This window comes from Mustela nivalis (genome assembly GCF_964662115.1).
Source record: "Mustela nivalis genome assembly, chromosome: 4".
Lineage (NCBI taxonomy): Eukaryota > Metazoa > Chordata > Mammalia > Carnivora > Mustelidae > Mustela > Mustela nivalis.
The window spans coordinates 46,921,888-46,939,356 of record NC_139023.1 but is presented as its reverse complement, the minus strand read 5'-3'; the positions used below and the strand labels follow the sequence as shown (position 1 = coordinate 46,939,356).

The 17,469-nt window shown below is 45.4% G+C and overlaps 1 long non-coding RNA gene across 1 annotated transcript; it reads right to left on the bottom strand.

Moving 5' to 3' along the window:
* Window positions 1-8,474: 8,474 nt before the first annotated feature.
* LOC309863465 lies at window positions 8,475-17,006 on the bottom strand. Its single transcript, XR_014311058.1, has 2 exons — window positions 16,648-17,006; window positions 8,475-8,711 (listed from the first exon to the last, which is right to left on the bottom strand). It is a non-coding gene; the product is annotated as an uncharacterized lncRNA (long non-coding RNA).
* Window positions 17,007-17,469: the final 463 nt, after the last annotated feature.

Here is a 17,469-nt window from a genome sequence, read left to right as displayed (position 1 = left end):
TAATTATAGCTATAGATAAACATGATTCTGACCTGTAAGTGTCCCCCAATCCTGCTCTGTTCAGCATCAGTACTACCAATAGTTTGGACAGAAAAGGGACAAGGAGGGGAAATTAACATATAAATATAGTCAGATTGGTGGAAATCTTTATCCAAGTCATCCCATGACTCTTTCCCAGTGCCTCGGCTCCCTGGGGAAGCCTTCCACGACCATCCTCTGGACTTGGAATTCCTGCAGCACAGTCATAAATATCTCTTTTTTTCCTGCCCCACATTTTTTTTATTTTTCTTTTGGAGAAATTCTCTATCTCCCAGCACTTTGGGATTCGGATGGGCTGTCAACCAAAAGCCAGCCTTGCCCCCCCCCCACCACCACCACCTAAGGGACATGAAACTTGGGCAGCAAGCCAGAGTTTCCCACTCATGGAACACAGAGACTTTGGCTGGAGCCAATGGGTAACCCTTTTTCTATAGCACAGAAGAACAGTACCAGAAAATCAGGCCACACAGAGAGAAGCAGAGCTAAGAGATGACCAGAGAGAGTTTTGATTATATCACAAGGGTGCCCTGGATTTAGCTGTGCCTGAAGTCAAATGACTATCCCACTTGAGCCAGTACATTTCCCTCTTGCTTGAACTACTTTGAATTTGGGTTTCTGTCACTTAAGCCAAGAGTCTCTATCAACTCAGCCTCTTATTTTTAGGACAACTTATTTGACACATAATGGTGTTGCAACTCAGCAGAGCATTCCTCAGAACGTCCCCTTTTTTCTACAGAAAGCTTTGACTCATCTCTGCTATATGTCAGGGCAATCAGGCCAGGCTCCTGGTTTCTTTCAAGTAGAAGCCTCTCTCTTTTGGCACTTTTTTCTTTCCATATGGTCGATCAGGCTTTGATGCCAAAATAATTTAGAGGCACATCAAATTGCTTAAGGTTGCTTATGAGGAATTTCCACTGCTTGCTGACATGGTCTGAGGCCTTTCCCTCGGGAAGATATATGAATATATATGACATGTATATGTCAAGACTGTCTCCTTTCCCCCCTCACCTCTCCATCTAGAGAATAGGTGTGCACAACCTCACTACCCCACTCCCCATATGCCCCCTTCTCAGCCCAACACCTCGTTTGTAGACAGATCTTAAAGTTTCAGGAGCCCTACACAGAGAGCTCTGCTTAAGGCCTCAGGGGCCCCCTGGGATTTAAGGCACCCTGGGTGTTTTCTGGTGTAGCCTCCCATCTGGAGCGGGTGGTATTACTTCTCATCTGCGGTCATAATTCAAGGCGCTAGCGAGCAGAGGTCACCACCTTATTTGATCACATCTTTTATCAGGTGAACCCTCACTCCATAACACACATTGGCTCCCTAGTGTTACCCATCCCCAAACCATACTTTTGCTGGAAACTGTCCTGTCTAAGCTAATTTTCTTCCTGAGCATTCTTTCTCCACATCCCCAGACTGGCTGGCTGGCCCACTCCCTGCCTCATGCAAATACCAAGCTCATTCTTCTCTCACAGGTTTTGTTCTTGTTCTTTCTGTCCCGAATGCCCTGCTGTCTTCTTCCTCCCACCTCCAATCCTATGAAATCCACCTTAAGTTCCACCTCTTCCATACAGCCCTCCCTGATTCTTCCCTCAGTCCTTTCATCTAGGATTTGGCCCTTTTCTGAATAACAAATGTTCCAGAATGAGGACTACAGAGCTTATTAACTAATTGTGACACTCTATGGGATTTTAATCCATCTTGCCTTCTAATTGGAATATGTGCTTCTCGAAGGTAAGTACCGTTACTCATCCATCTTTTTTATGCTCCCCTTCCCCCCACCCATCTCAGCATCTGGCAGGACTGGACATATAGTCAGGAGATACTTTCTCACACTTAGTTGATCATAAGGATCACTTTGGGAATTTCTCTTAGAAATGCAGATTCTGATTTGTCTCCTGGAAATTCTGACATACAAGTGTGGGGTAAGATGCTGGGATTTGTATTCTTGAAAGTGCCATGATGTAGCTTTTGCTGAGGCCAGTTTGGTAAACAAGGAGTTAGAGTCAGCATTTTGCCAAAACCCAAATCAAGACACATATCTGAAAAGCTCAAGGGTTTTTATGAGAACAAAGAACAAGGTATTTTAAACATATATGGGCTGGGAAATTCCAGGCTGCGAAGTTTGGTTGCCTTTAGTGATGTGGCGCCATTTTGGACATGATGGCAGAGAAAATGGGCTTGGAGTCTGGCAAGCGTTTGAATCATGCTTCAGACCCTCATTTCACCTCTCTGAACTTCAGCGTCCTCATCTGTTAAATGGAAATAATAGGACCCACATCCCAGAATTGTTATGAGAATTAAACAAGATCTTGTATGTAAAGTATCCAACTCCATGTCTGGCACAGCACATAGTTACATATTAATAACTCTTATGTATATTACATATGAGTAACAAGCTCTAGTGGATGTTAAATTTTAGAACCTGGGAAACCTGCCAGGTTGTCAGAAGTTGTAGGCTATAGGAAATACTTTGTTGGTGGGGGCATTCTCTATTCCTTTTATGAGGGACCTCTTGAGGACACCTCTTAGTCCTTATGTGAAGGATTTCCTACCACTCGGAACAGGGATCCCCAACAGCACGAAGCCACTGAAATGCAGACTAAGAAGTTAAGTATTCTACTAATCATCATCATCATCTATGCAATAATAATATTATCTTTCCAGCATTGTATCTTTGCTGAGTCAGAGAACAGTTTCCTTCCACAATCCATATTTATGCTGCATCACAATGGAAAATTATTGCTTGTTTTGGGGAGCTCTGTGTATCCCCTTATCTTACTTTTGGTCACAAGAGATTGGGAGCTTGATCTTCTCGTTCCCCATGCCAAAGGGAAAACTGTGACCAAGATGTGGTCTGGGCGAGGACAGTGCAGTGACCATGTGGTTATCATTTCAGACAGAAAAACCCAGGCTTTGGAAATCACTGGCTGTATCTTACATGAGGCAAGGGGTCAAGACCACAGTCCAATGGGAGAATGGGGTTTCTTGTGTAGGCAATAAGCCAATTGGTCACTGGAGTAATGGGTGAAGGGATCAATGGATCAATGGGGTTTCTCTTATAAGTAATTGATACCCAATTATTTTGGGTCAGAAAAAGGACAGGGTCTTAGTCTAGGCAGTAAGAAATTCTCCTCTCCCCTTAGGGGACAAAGGGCAGTTGGATCTGTGTTATAATGGGAGGAGGTGACTGGAAATTGCCATTCTGGGGGAGGTTCATGGTCAATGGCACCACTTTGGAAACAGGGGTGCCACAGTCCCATGTCACCTGGAGTTTTGCCAGGGAACTGAGGATACTGAACTCAAGCAGTAGTTATAAAGCCCCCTCTGCTTTGTGCTTCTTTTGCCCTAAAACTCAATAAAATCTTGTGTGAAGAATTTAGCAGAGATTTGTCCTATCTTAGACTAGCGGTCTTAGACTAGCAATAAACACCAACAAAGAAACTGGGGGGAAGGAACCCAAGAGTCCTTCCTGGAGGAGGGAGTGCTAGGATGGATTGTCAATCAGCTCATATTACTGAGCCAAATGTTTGTGGTTGGCTTGGCAGGTTGCCATTGACCCCCGATCCCTCTCGTGATTCTCAGAATTGACGGTTCTCAGTGCCTCACAAGGATAATTTCAAGGTCCAGAAATGTTGACTCCCCACCCTCTCAGGTCCACTGTATACTGGATCCCCTTCCCCTCATCATGCAGGGCCATCTCTTTGGCTTGGGTTCCCCTGTGGCCACACTGCATTCTCCCTCCTCACACTCTGACACACGCTCAGAAATGACAGGGTTCTTGTGGGTTCAGCCTGCCAAAAGCAATGTTTGCCAAAGACATCCTGGAGCCAAGCGGGTGGCCTCCAAGTGAGCAATGGGTTATTCCAGGCTGGAAGGTGAGGGCAGCCTCCCAGCTATTTCCTCCGACCTCAGAAGCGAGTCAGTGGCTGGCAGTTCACATGAGGTCCCTCTGACATCTCTGGTCAGGAATGCAGCTTGCTGGGGATTCTGGAGCAAAGAGGTCATTGACAAGAAGAGAAGGCATTAGCAGGCATGTACCCAGGGATCTCCATCTGCCTTAACAAGTGATTATTCTGCCCTGGGCCAGCTCTCCCTGTGCACCCAGGGCTCACGTGTGGTTGTCCATGGGTCTTCTGGGACTCTCTGACCTCCTGAGGCCTGGCAAAGCAAGACTGGGGCAGCCTAATCTTGTCTTTAAATCCACAAATCCTTGAATCTCACAAATGAGGAGAGGAAAAGGTGGCTGGAGGCAGATCCATAGTTGCATTTTTGTTGACTGCCAACGTTTACAGATTGCCAATATTCTTTGGTAAAGGGGTCCCAGGACAGAATGGGAGGGGGTTCAGGAGCTCTACTCTTGAACTCAAAGTACAGTTATTCCTGATGCAAGTTCTCCAGTCATGACCTTAGGTTCTTTTCCATATATGTTGTTATGTTCTCTAACATATATTATGTTCTGCTGTGGCCAGGCTGACCACTTCTGCTGGCTGCTGTCCCCCAAACCAGGGCTGTCTTGGCTCAGTATGCAAGGAGCACAGTGCATTCTAGAGCATGTACTGGCCAGGAATATATTCATCCTCCTAGGACTAGAGAGTACTAGAACAGTGCTTCTTAAACTTTAATGTGCCTGGGAATTATCTGGGGCTCTTATTAAAATGCAGATTCTGATTCAGAAGTTTGGGTAGATGTTAAAATTCTGCATTTTTCAGTAAGCCCCCCCCCAAGGCAATGCTGATGGTGTTGGTCCATGATTGCGCATGGAGAAGGAAAGTGCCAGAAGGCTCAGCAGCTATTGCTATGGGGTCAGGACTTGGAATTTCCAGGAACAGAGGTCCAAATAGCCCCCTCATTATAAATGGCCATTTAGCCCCCACCAGCAGCCCAGATCTGCCTGAAGCTTTGGTACTCAAGGCCTTGAGAGATAGATAAATAAGATCAATGCTTGGATGGGGTTTTAGGAGTCATTATTTCTCCTCTACTCAACCTGCTCTCAATGTCTCCTGCATCCTCCCAGCTTCCAGGGCTGACTCATTTCTGCTTCAGTCACCTCCTGGAGTGGCCATCCATTCCTGATGAATAAAGATCTCCTTTTGACTTCCTCAAGAATCAGTAGAATGTCACCTTTTCTGGGACCCAGTTAACAAGAGAAACCCTGACTCTTCTAGGCTACTGCTGTGACCTGGAACATGTAAACATGGTATTTGTCACACCGTGATTGTGATTATTCACTTTTGTAACTGTCACTCCCGTAGTCCTTGAGGGCAGGAAATAATAATGCACTGTTACGCCACGCTGTGTATTTTTTCGATTGATTGAACTGTTCTTCTTGGTCCCTCATCCTCAGGAGGCCCGTCCTTCGCTTCCCTAGAGACATTTCTAGGTTAAAGAGCTCCAATTTCTCCAGCCTCCATGGGACCTCTCTAGGGGAGTGGAAGACACTGATTCTCAGTCTTGGAATTTAAATTAAGGGGAGAGTTTTAAGAATATTGACTCCAACCCTCGAGATTCTGAATTATTTGGTCCAACCCAGGCATCAGGATTTTTAAAAACTCGAGGATTCTCATGTGAAGATTGAAAACCACAAGGAATCAGGAATTTTAGACTAACACCCCGCATTTCAGCCTCTTGTCAGCACTCCAGTCAGGTCCGTTCCAATCGTGGGTCCCCAGCACCGGTGATTAGCATTCATCCTGGCCTTGAAACTAAGCTCCTTTGGATAAAAGGAGGCTACAGGACCACATGGGTATGGGACTAGAGGCTGGCATAAAACCAAACCCTTGTTCCACAGTTTAACTACAAGTTTAACTTGAGGTGATTTTCTCCATCTCTCTGACCCTTGGTTGCCTATCCAGCAAAATGCAATGAAAGTTTATTTGTCAGTTTCTACTGGTTAATAAACCATTCCAAAATTGAATGGATGAAAGAACAAACATTTCATCTTTCTTGCAATTGTTCTTCTGGTCTGAACTAGCTTTGGTGGGGCTGGATGTCTTAGGATGGCCTCAGCTAGATGTCTGGCAGTTGGCTTGATGTCAGCTAGAGGAGGAGAGGGGGCATGGCTGATGTCCGCATCTCTCATCAACCAGCATGCTAGCCTAGGCTGGCCTTCATGGTGGCCATCATGGGGTTCTGGGAGCTCCAAGGACTGGGCCAAGATACTCTTTTCATTGGTCTGTTTGCTAGCGTCTTTTTTTTTTCTTTTTTTCTAAATTTATTTTTTATTTATTTTCAGCATAACAGTATTCATTATTTTTGCACCACACCCAGTGCTCCATGCAATCCGTGCCCTCTCTAATACCCACCACCTGGTCCCCCCAACCTCCCACCCCCCCGCCCCTTCAAACCCCTCAGATTGTTTTTCAGAGTCCATAGTCTCTAACATCATTTTGGTCAAAGTTAGTCAAAGCTAGCCCAGAATCAGTGTGGGGGATAGGTTACCAAAGGACATGACTCTGCTTCCTATAACTAGGTATCATTCAAAATTAAACTAAGATAAAAAGCCCCATTGATATTCCAGCTCCGGGAAGCGGGCAGCCTGCCTGGGCTTCTCCTTTGTACTCACATGTCAACTGATAATAATAATGGTCACAATATATATTGAGCTCCGGGAGTTTCGACACTGACAGCAGTTTATCTGATTCTCAGACCACCATTTTTGTTGCAGATGTTTCCCTGTATGTTGGGTCATTAATTCATCTGAGTGAAGATTTTAAAACAAGTAAAAATGACCCCTTCCCTCTAGGAGCTCTGTCTTCCACTGCAACAGTAGGAAGTCAGTTTGAACTTCGGATTTATGTCTACATGTGCTTATTCTATGTCTGCCTGTGCACAGAAATCCTTCCCCTTCGAAGTCCTTCATCAGATACATGCATGTGTGAGCAATGGGGGTATGACTGGAAGCTTAAGGGAAACAAGAGGACACATGGTACCCATTGCAGTCAACAGCATCAACAGCCCATCTGGATGTTTCTGTTCTTCACACGTCGTCCTTTGATGCTCACCTCCAGAAGCAGCTTATTCACTCCAGTTCCCTGGAGCACTGCCCAACCCCACCAGCTCCGCTTTTCTTCCCAGATTGTCTTGAACAAGTATCTCTCTTTCCTCTTTGTCATGCAAAGCAACATAACTCTCTCTCAGCTCCCCCACATCATAATATTTCTTCTTCTATTGTCAAAAATTAGACCTGCTCGGTATAGAAATCAGAGTGGGACCATCTTGTACTACTTGATCATGTACCTCTAGATCTTGTCCCTTACCTCATCCCAGAGGACTTATCGAATTATTTATTCTGTGTTCTCCCCCAAAAGACTCTTGAATAAAAGTAATCTCCATCTTCTTACAGATACTTCTAATACCACTTTGAGCTTTGTGAAAGGGCACCAGAAAGGAGTGATACTTTCCAATGGATGCGTGAGGGAAGGCTTCTTGGAGGCAGTGACATTTGAACCAAGCCCTGATGGTTCTCCTCTGAGAAGGATAGCTATCAATTTCAAAATTAATGGTTTAAAAATGTGTTCACTTTTCTGGTCAGTTAGCAGTTCCTCAGGCTGCTGTTCCATCCCTGCACACATGCCATCCCCCACCTGATCTGATAGTCATTCCACTCTCTCTCTCATTTTTTTTTTTTTTTTTTTGAGGCAGGGTGGAAGGAAGAGCACAAATAGGAGTCGGGAGGGGCTCAATCTCATGACCCTGAGATCATGACCTGAGCCAAAATCAAGAGTCAGATGCTTAACTGACTGAGCCACCCAGGCGCCCCTGACGATCACTGTTAACTGGAGAATTGGAATAAAGGAGTTAACATGAGTTTTTTTTCTGGTTAGTTAATAGGAGGGAATAAGAAGCCAAGTTCCCACCTATTCATGGCATATAGAATAAGACATAAAAAAAATTGGCCCTACAGTTTCAATTGTTCCCTAAATATTGTCAGTGTATCATTGGTTTTTGTTTGGCAAGTATTTGTTGTTATTGTTTTCCACATGCTTTGGGTCTAGACTAATCTTGGCACTTAGATGTCCCCATGGCCTCACAGAATAAGATGCCTGGAACTGATCATCAAAACAAGCCAAGGAGTGCAAAGAAATTCCTCAGTAATTACTACATTATTTTGTTCTTTGTGTCAAATGTGAGTTAGGTGAGAGAATTCATTCATCTCTTACTACACTAGGAGGGACAGAGGCAATTTTCTCACAGGAGTCAGGGCTAAAGCGGATTATCTTCTGAACTTCCCTGCAACATTTAACTGAAGCTAAATTTGCAAAAAAAAAAAAAAATCTTCCTTTTGAGAGATCTTCTCAGAAATTTAAAAAAAAAAAAAAAGCTGCATAATAGTCCACTTGAAGGATGCAAAGATTTAATTTCAGGTGGCACTTTGAGAGATGTGTGTGCATGCACATGTGTTGCAAGATAAAACAACCCAATTGACACAGGCTTAAGCAAAACAGGGGTTTTAGTTGTTCATATAATAGAAAAGTCCAGGGTGATCCGTCTTCAGTCATGGCTAGATCCAGGTACTCAGATGACATCATATGTGTTCTCATTCCTCTGTAATACTCAGCTCTGCTCTTCTTGACAGACAAGCTCTCCCCACCAGGAGCTTCAGATTTAATTCAACTACCTTGACAACGATGGAGAAACTAGACAAGAGGTGTCCACTGCAGTGGAATGCCTATTTAGTGGTAAAATAAGTAAAAGAGGGAAAAAGAAATGTAGGTGGTAGGGGTTGGGCTGAGGGCAATGGATAGACCTATATTAAGTGAATCTGGGTTGGCAGGCCTGATTTTCAAACCAGTTGCACTGACTATTTGTAAAAATAATAATATCTCAAGACCCATAACATTCCATACTTAATTTCATCTGAGTATCCGGTAATTGCTGATCTTCACGAATGCCCATGTCAACCAGGGCTGCTGGTCAACCACGGGCAGCCTGGTAAGTGGGCAGCTGTCCATCAAGACTGGAAGAAAGAAGTTTGAGAGCCAAGAGAGAAGTCAGGAACTTGGCCTGCGTGGTGCATGGGGATGGGAGGAGGGAAGGGGAGAAACCTCGGCAATTTGTTTTTAATATTTTGCTTGTTCTGGATACCATGAAAGCTGCGTACATTGGCTTCTGACTAATGAAAACAGAGGGGAAGCCAGGCTGGAAACCTGGCCGTGTTTCCGTGCACAATTAGGTTTGTTTGTTTAGGTCTCTTTTTATTTGTTTTCAGATGACTCAGATAGGAGTCCTGCAGGCATTTCAAAGCGAAGAGTTCTTCTGTGTATTTTGGGTCTAGGGCTTCACCAAGTGCAGAAAGCCTTGGCTCCCTGAGGTTATTTTCCTATCCAAGGGTTTTTCAAACTTTCAAGTGGAGCTGGAAGAATGCCGTTGTAAACCAGGTTATTTTTCTTAACAGACCCCAGCTTGGGGTTGCACGGGGGACAGCGATCACAAACATATAAACACTAAAATCCCCAAACAAGGCACAAGGGCACCCATTGTGCTGACCTCTGGCACCATCTCCCCTTGATGGCTTTACCATCTGTGCAGTCCAGTCCTTTCTGGAAACATCTTCATGAACCAGCCTCCTTCGTTCCAGACAACCAAGTTCAAGAATGGATTCTTGTTTCTAATCTTTCTGTATCTGTCTACAAACTGTTGAGCTCTGAAGACTTGCCTCTTGGATTACCATGGTTTAGAGTCTAAAGCTTCTCCTGTGAAATGCAGAGAGATTTACAATCTGGCAACCTGCTAAGACCCTGGCTGAGTTCCTTTGCCTCAGGGGAGTGACTCCCATGGAGACTGTTTGCTCCTGGTCAGTTGACTCCAACTCCAAAGGAAAGGCCTTTGGAGAGGTCTTGGGAGGGACTAGCCAGTAATCTCCTTCCTACAGAAGCAAGATGCAAATCAGGTAATGGTGAGGCCTCCTCCTCCACCTCTCTTCTTGGAGGCTTCTGTCCAGTAGCCCTGCCTGTGCAGGATGAGTCAGAGGACAGGGATGCTCGAAGTGGTCTTGATTATTTTTAAAATACTCTGACTTTATGCAGGCTGCAAGAGCAGGTTTCCCGAGTTCCCTGGAATCTGGGTCCCAGCCTGAGTCTCCCACAGTGTCCTTTGCCCATGTTATATAAAAGACACTGGCCAACATGCTGGCTGGAGAAGTATTTTCATACTTGAGTCATTCCAATGAAACTTCTGTTAACTAAGATTTTGTTTTTCAGTGCTCCTCTCCCTCTGCCCCACTTTTAAGCTCTCCTCTTTCAGTATTTGAAGCTGGAACCTCCTGAAGCTCAGAGCAGAAAGATTGATTCTACCTAAATGTATACATTTCAGGAATTTCTTTTCCAAACCACTCTCTTCCAGAGCTATATTGTGGGGTCCAATAAAGTTCTACCCAGTCTCCCACACTTGCTACAGATACACTGCTGCACCATGACAGGTGACAATACTGTGTTTTAGCCGATCTCGAGATTGAAAGTAGTTTAATCAGGAATTCAACCCAGGAAGCACCCGAGGGAGAGGTGGAGTGACTCTGGGCATCTGGAACTCAGTCCTGATTAGGACCCTCTGAGAGACTGTGTTGAATGTGCCTTGGACAGTCCCACAGACAAGAAAGCTGTCGCTGGTTGTTAGAGTTTGCTCCTGGCATCTCCCAAGCTCACTTTTGCAGCCAGAGAACGTCCTCAGGCTGAGAGACATGAAGCCCTAGGTCAGTGTGGAACTCTCTGGAGGCCACTTCCGGAGAAAATTGAAGGGATCTGGAAGAGGCACCAACCATGGTGTCTAGCATTTACTGCACCCTAGGATGGCAAAAGTTAGGGGACAGTGAACCAAAAGAGACTGGACTGTTTTCACTCAGCTGAGTTGACTTAGACAAGGAAGAGGACAACCATTAATACCAGTGAGCAAGAGCTGAAATGACAAGAGCTGAAAAGCAAAAGGTTTTGTTTCCATTCTCGGTTTACCTATGTATTTAGCAAATGTTAACAGACTGCCTACTTGCTTCAGGTTCTGTGCTAAGGGCTGGGGTATTGCAAGGAAGAAACCACGCTCTGTCTCTGCCTCAGAAGACCACAGTCTGGTGGGGGATGGAGACAAGGAAAGAGTTCAAGGCAAGGGACTGTGACAGTACAGCCTTAGCAGGAGGGGCCCCTCATCTAGGCTGACAGCATGTGGTGTCTCTTCCTCAAGAAGGAAGGGGAAGAGAAGGAACAGAATGTGAGAATGCCTGGAGGCACCCGTGAGATGTCCGGGCTGTTTTCTAGTAGATGATGAGAGGGAGTGGTTCCTGATAAAGCTGGATGCCAACAAACACCAGGTCACAGAGACTCTTGTCAGCCACATCGCAGTGTTTATGTCACATAGCAGAGCAGCGAGGAATGCCTTCTTATTATTATTACTACTATTATTTAATTGTTTAGGTATCACTACTATTATTTAATTATTACTACTATTAATTTAATTAAACTTGTTTGCTTCATTGCTTCTTAAATCCCATCTCTTCCTTCTGGCTTTCATGTCCCTCTTCCTGAAAAGTATCTTTTGCTAACTTCTCACTGATGTTTGTGAAAGGCGGGCTCCCTCAGTCAAGGGCAGATCCAGTTTTCATGGGGCTTAAAGCTTATGCAATTTTAATTCCTCTTTGGGGAAAAAAACCCAAGCAAACTATAAATACAAAATTAAGACTAAAAGTAAGCCCTGATGACAAGAAAAGAAATCTTAGCAAATTCTAGAAAGTTGACAAGCAAAAACAAACATTATCTATAAAATCAAGAAAAATAACATTAAAAAAATTAATTCACTATAATTTTTTCCAGCTTCCCCTCATGTTGGCATCACCAGGGGGACTTGAAAAAGAGGAAAAGACTTGGCCTACATTTAGTATGGGTTTCATGGGATATATTCGATGGTTTGCAGTCATTTCCATGTATAGTTCAGTTATTGCTGGGTGTTCAGATTCTGGAATGGCTTCCAGAAATACTCCTACCCTCCACATGCTGCCTTGCCTGGCACCCAGCAAAAAAATCCTACAATGTTCAATACCAAAAATATGTGGATGGTAGAGAAGCAAGTTTTAAGATATATAGAGCCAGCTACAATTTTCTAGTCCATGGAAAACTCTTCTTCTAATATCAGAAATGTAAAATTGTAAGTGGAGGATTCATTCCTACTCAAAGGCTAGTTGAAATGGAAGTTTTCTTTCATCAATCATATATTTGAGAACTCAGTGCATACAGTTATAAACCCAATAAGTATTTACAGCTCATTTGTGAAAGAAATTTCACAGAGGCCTTTCCAAGGTTGATAACAATCTAAAATACTTATATGCCATTACCAAAAAAGAGTGACAAAACCAAAAGAAAAAAAATTTTAATGATCAGTAACAGAAAATAAATTTGATTAACCATGTTAGAAAAAAAAAACTGTATTATCTTTCTCTTCAGTCTATAGAAGATGATTTTACAAAATCATCACATGAAGAGGTGATTAAAGAATATGTAGCTAAAAAAGGAATAAGTCTAAATGCAATCTGGTATCCTGGATTAGATCCTGGAGGAGAGAAAAGACATAAGGGGAAAAACTGGTGAAATCGGTGAATAAAGTGGTGGATATAATTACATGATTATTGATGATGCACAAGTTCAAGGATGCTAGGATGCCACTGAAACAGGTACTCACATATTTGAATTTCCAAAGGCTAAAGCGAAAGCCAGAGCTGAAAGGCAGATATTGGCCAAATATGGAGGCCAAACTTTAACTTTGCCGCATCCCTTGAGAAAACCCAATCCCTTACCATTTGGGCCCATTCAAGGTCAAATGACCTCTCCCAAGGCTGTTTGGCATCACCTCCTATGCTAACCACTCTCCTTTTCAGTGTCCTCTCCATTTTTGACACAGGGGCCTTTGTCCCTCTTTTTTGCAGACTCAGTTATGTACTTAAATTTCTAGGTGTTTATACTATGAGAGTTTCCAAGTTCGTTAGCTCATCAGGTTGTTGAGCTGGTTTTCAGCAGGAGAGTGGGGTGGTGAACTTGACGATTTAGGAAAGAATCCTGGCTTTAGCATGGAGAATGGATTTAAGGTGTGGGGTAAAATAAAGACAGAACAAAGACAGATCTGAAGGAACTCAACTGCAGAGACGACCCAGGGCAACCCGAATGAGAGGAATCACAGCCGAGAGGGAGAGAAGTAGATGCTCTCAGGCATTTCAGGTCAGAGGAGCAGAATCTGGTGAAAGAGTGGCTTTGGCGGCAGAGGAGCAGGGAGGGGTCTAAGATGTGCCTATGGTGGGATGGGGACACCTGGGTGGATAGTCCTGCTACCTCTTGAAATAAGAAACAGAAGAGGGGCAGAAGGAGCCCTGTGGGGCAAAATGAGTAGTTCAATGTTAGACATGCTGGGTTTTAGAAACCTGCATATCATCCTAGTCTCAGTGTGACACACAGGTTGGGAGAGAGATCTGATCAACCTGAACTTGTGGATTGGACTTGTAGTGGACATTAAGTCTATGCAAATTGCCTAAAATGGAACCTGGTTCAGAGCAAGACTGTGTGAAGGTGGGCTGTATGAATGGCCACTGTGGTAGAGGGCACAGGCACCAATCACATAAACCCATGCAAAGTACACCTCTGCTGAGCTGATGAAGAGAAATATCTGAGATACAGAAGCCCCTAGCAGGGGCATTTAACACAATCAGGAGAGTCAGGGAGGACTTCCCTGAGGAAGTGGCGCTTGAACAGAAATCTGAAGAATAATTAGAAGGAATCAGGCAACGAGGGGAAGGAAGAACATTCCAGGCTGAGGGAACAGCTGGGACAACTGAGGGAACAACACAAATCTCTTTGGAGAAGGGACTGTGGACACATGTAAGAAGATGTTATTATGGCTGAAGAAGACAAGGGGAGCCTGTGCCTTAGGAAAGAGGTGTCATCTCTCTGAGAGAAGAGACTTGACAATTTGCAAGGTCCTCCTTCTAAGTCTCGAATTCTAGAGTTCTGTGATCCTTGTAACTTCTGGTTTTGGTAAAAACAATTCTACAGAAAAGTTGCGATAGAACAACGAACTCCCTAAATCTTCCCTAGGATTCACCAATTGTTAAAATTTTGCCATATTTTCTTTATCATCTCTCTCTCTACTTGCCTATTAACCAATGTACTTTCTATACATATATAATGTCTGTATCTAAACATAATACATATTATTATTATTGCAGAACAATTTAAGAGTAAGTTACTATCTCGTGACCTTCACCCTTAAATATTTCAGCATGTATCTCCCAAGAATAACAACATTCTCTTACATGATTATGTCCAGTGATGGAAAACAGGATAGGCTCTGTGATCCAGAGTTCTATGATCTCTTTAAATACGGGTGGGATTCAGTAGCAACTTATACTGAGCACCTACTGTGTGCCAGGTGCCATCCTCTGTACATAGTATTCAAAATGATACGAGAGACAAGTGCTCAGACAGATGTTTCCATGGAGATGTGGAGAGGGCAATGGCAGATGTAAGCAGGAATGCCAGGGGGATGCAGAGGAAGGAAATCTGGGCAGAGACTAACTATCACATCTTTACTCTTCCTCTTCTTTTTTCCTAGCTGGACCTCTGCACTATTAGGGTTTCCAATGCACCCAACTCAAAAACTGCATTCTCCAATTCATCTGTTGGAAGACCAAAGATATATATTAGAGGTCACTGGATGCAACTTCTGGGAGAGCTTATTAAAGCAGCCAAACTAGCTGGGAGGCACACACTTTGGCCCTTGACTCTTGCTCTTTCCTGCTGTTAAGACTGTCATTATAATTGCTAAAGCTACAACAGCCATCTTGCAGCCACGAGGAGACATTATAGATGGAAGCCAGTGTTAAGAACGGTGAAGCAAAAAGACAAAAGTATCCTGGATCACTGGCGATAAAAAGGAGCCACCACGCCAACTCTGAATTGTATACTCCAAACTCTTTAGGAGAGAGGAATTAATGATCTCATTTAAGTCACCATTAATTAGGGTTTCTGTTACATGTAGTTGAAGTTAGTCCCAACTGATAAATCACTTGATTCTGCCTTGGGGATCCAAGGAAAACTGCATAAGTAATATGAAAAATAAGATTTAAAAAAAGAAAAAAGAAAGGAAAAAAGAGAGAAGCTTGGGTAAAAAGGTAGGAGGACGCTCAGAACATAAATTTTAGCTTAAGAGTAGCAGAGGCCATTGAAAGGACTTGAGGAGAGTCCCAGGTCTAAATTTCAGGTTTAGGACACAACAGAGGAGAAGTTGTCTTGTTGATAGCTACATTGCAGAGATTGGGAGACTAAAGTTAGGAAAACTAATAAGAGAAACGATGTGACAAACTCCACAAGGAATGACCCCAACCTGGAATAATCCTGCCCAACATGCTAAAAAGCAAGGGCTCTGCTGTCGGCAAGACTTGAGACACGTTTGGGCTTTCCCTCTTATTACCTACATGACCCTGAGCAAATGACTTCTCAATGCCTGGGTCCCTTCCTATTTCCACCAGACTGTAAAGAGAATTAAGTGAGGCCACGCATGCACAATACTTAGAGCTTAGAGTACTATCTGCTACATACTAAGCACCCACCAAATTGTTGTTAAGCCCATGGCAGTGTAAAAAGGATTCTAGGCAGTAAGGTAGAATAAGATGAAATCAACAGAATGCACAACTGGTTGGATGGTAGGAAGGGTGAGAAAGAGAGAGAAAGGAGGAAAGAAGTTAAAAATGTCTCCTAGATTTCTGTGGAAGGAAGCATACAGTTTTGGACCTGCAGAGTTGATGGTATCTCTCCCCATCCAGAGGGAGACAACCAGGGCTCACGTGCATGGACAGATAGGGAGCCCAGGCAAAGATCTGAGCTGGAGACAGACTGGTGAGCAGCTGGAGCCCCAGGGTGTGTGTGTTGGGGGGAGGGGGAGTTGAGAGGGGGGAGTGGGCCGAGGTGGTGGTGAGGGGATCACAGCTCTCAGGCGAGTGTGTAGAATGAAAAGAAGAGAAAGCCAAGAGGAGCCCAGCTACTGGCGGACAAAGAGTAGCCAGCAAGGAAACTGAGGTGGACTGGGTTCAAGGTCCTAGAAAAAGCGGAAGGAGTGTCCCAGGAAATTCCAAGGACAGAAAATTTGCAGAAAGCATGTTCAGTAGCAGGAAATGCTGCAAGGCCATCAAATGCGGTCTGGGAATTGGGCATTGGGTTGTGGGGCAAGGAGGTCAATGGAGACCTCCGCATTAACTGAAGGTCGTCGGGGACATCGGAAGTCTCGGGGGAAGACCTGTAGGAGAGCAGGATCAGAGGATGTTTGTGTGAAAGAAAGGAGGGAATCATGCAGTAGTGGCAGCTAATGAGAAGAAACTGGAAGGAAAGTAAGATGCTAGAAAGGTTTTGGGGAAGAGGAGTGCGGGCTTGAGGTCCAAGACTGGATCCAGAATCGGGCCAGGGCCTTTGCCACCTACCCAGAGTAGGGAAAATGGCCCACAGTAGTGCTGGGAAGGCAGGATGCCTGTGGGGCTAGGCTGAAAAGCAGTGAGGGACCAGCTCTAGTCCGAGTGGCCATGGACCGTCCGAGGACGGCTGGAGACCGAGAAAAACAATAATGACTCTTATTTCTTGGGCACTCACCCTTGTGCCAGGACGGAGCGGAACCTTTGCAAGTCCCTCACTGCGGCCCTGTTTCACCAGTGAGCACCTGAGGCCCAGGGAGCTTAAAGGCCAGCAGAAACCGCCAGGGCGGGGGGCCTTACCCCGCGTCTGAGCCCACGGAGGCACCTTGATTTCCACCCTCCACCGCGGGGCGGGAAAGACGGCGGAACCGCGGGGAAGACGCGGGGACACGGCCCCACGGCGGAGGAGGGGAGCCGACCCCGGCGGCTGCCGACAAGGCCCAGGGCGGAGCCGGAGCACCCGATCCCTGGGGGCATCGCTCCGAAGCGCCCGCCGCCCAGGCCCCTGGGCACCCGAAGCCGCTCCCGGAGCGAGAGGGGCCTGCGGAGCGTCCCCAGGAGGGGGCAGCAGCGCGCCGCGGAAAGCCGCCGCTTCAACTCCGCGGCCGGGGGGCTCGAACCAGAGACCCGCTGCTTTCCTGGAAGCGGGTCCCAGCCTCTCCCATTTCCGACGGCTAGGCCAGGCCGAGGAAGCCCTGCCCCCGGGGCATGTGCTGCGTCTGCGGCCCTCCCAGGAGGCCCGGAGCGTCCCCTTGGGAACAGCCTCCCCAGCCCTGCGCCCAAAACTCCGCGCAGGGCCAGTCCCAGGAAATGAGAGCCACGGTTGTTCTCTCTGTCCCCTCTTCCTCAGCGCCCTCCTCCTCTGTTCCTAGACACGCAGACTGGAGACGGCCCCCACTATTTTTGAGCCCAGCCACCACGGGGCATTCGGGCTTCCCAACACCACTTTGGGTCATTTCCCCCACTCTGGGCACATGGCAAAGGTTCTGGCCTGGTTCTG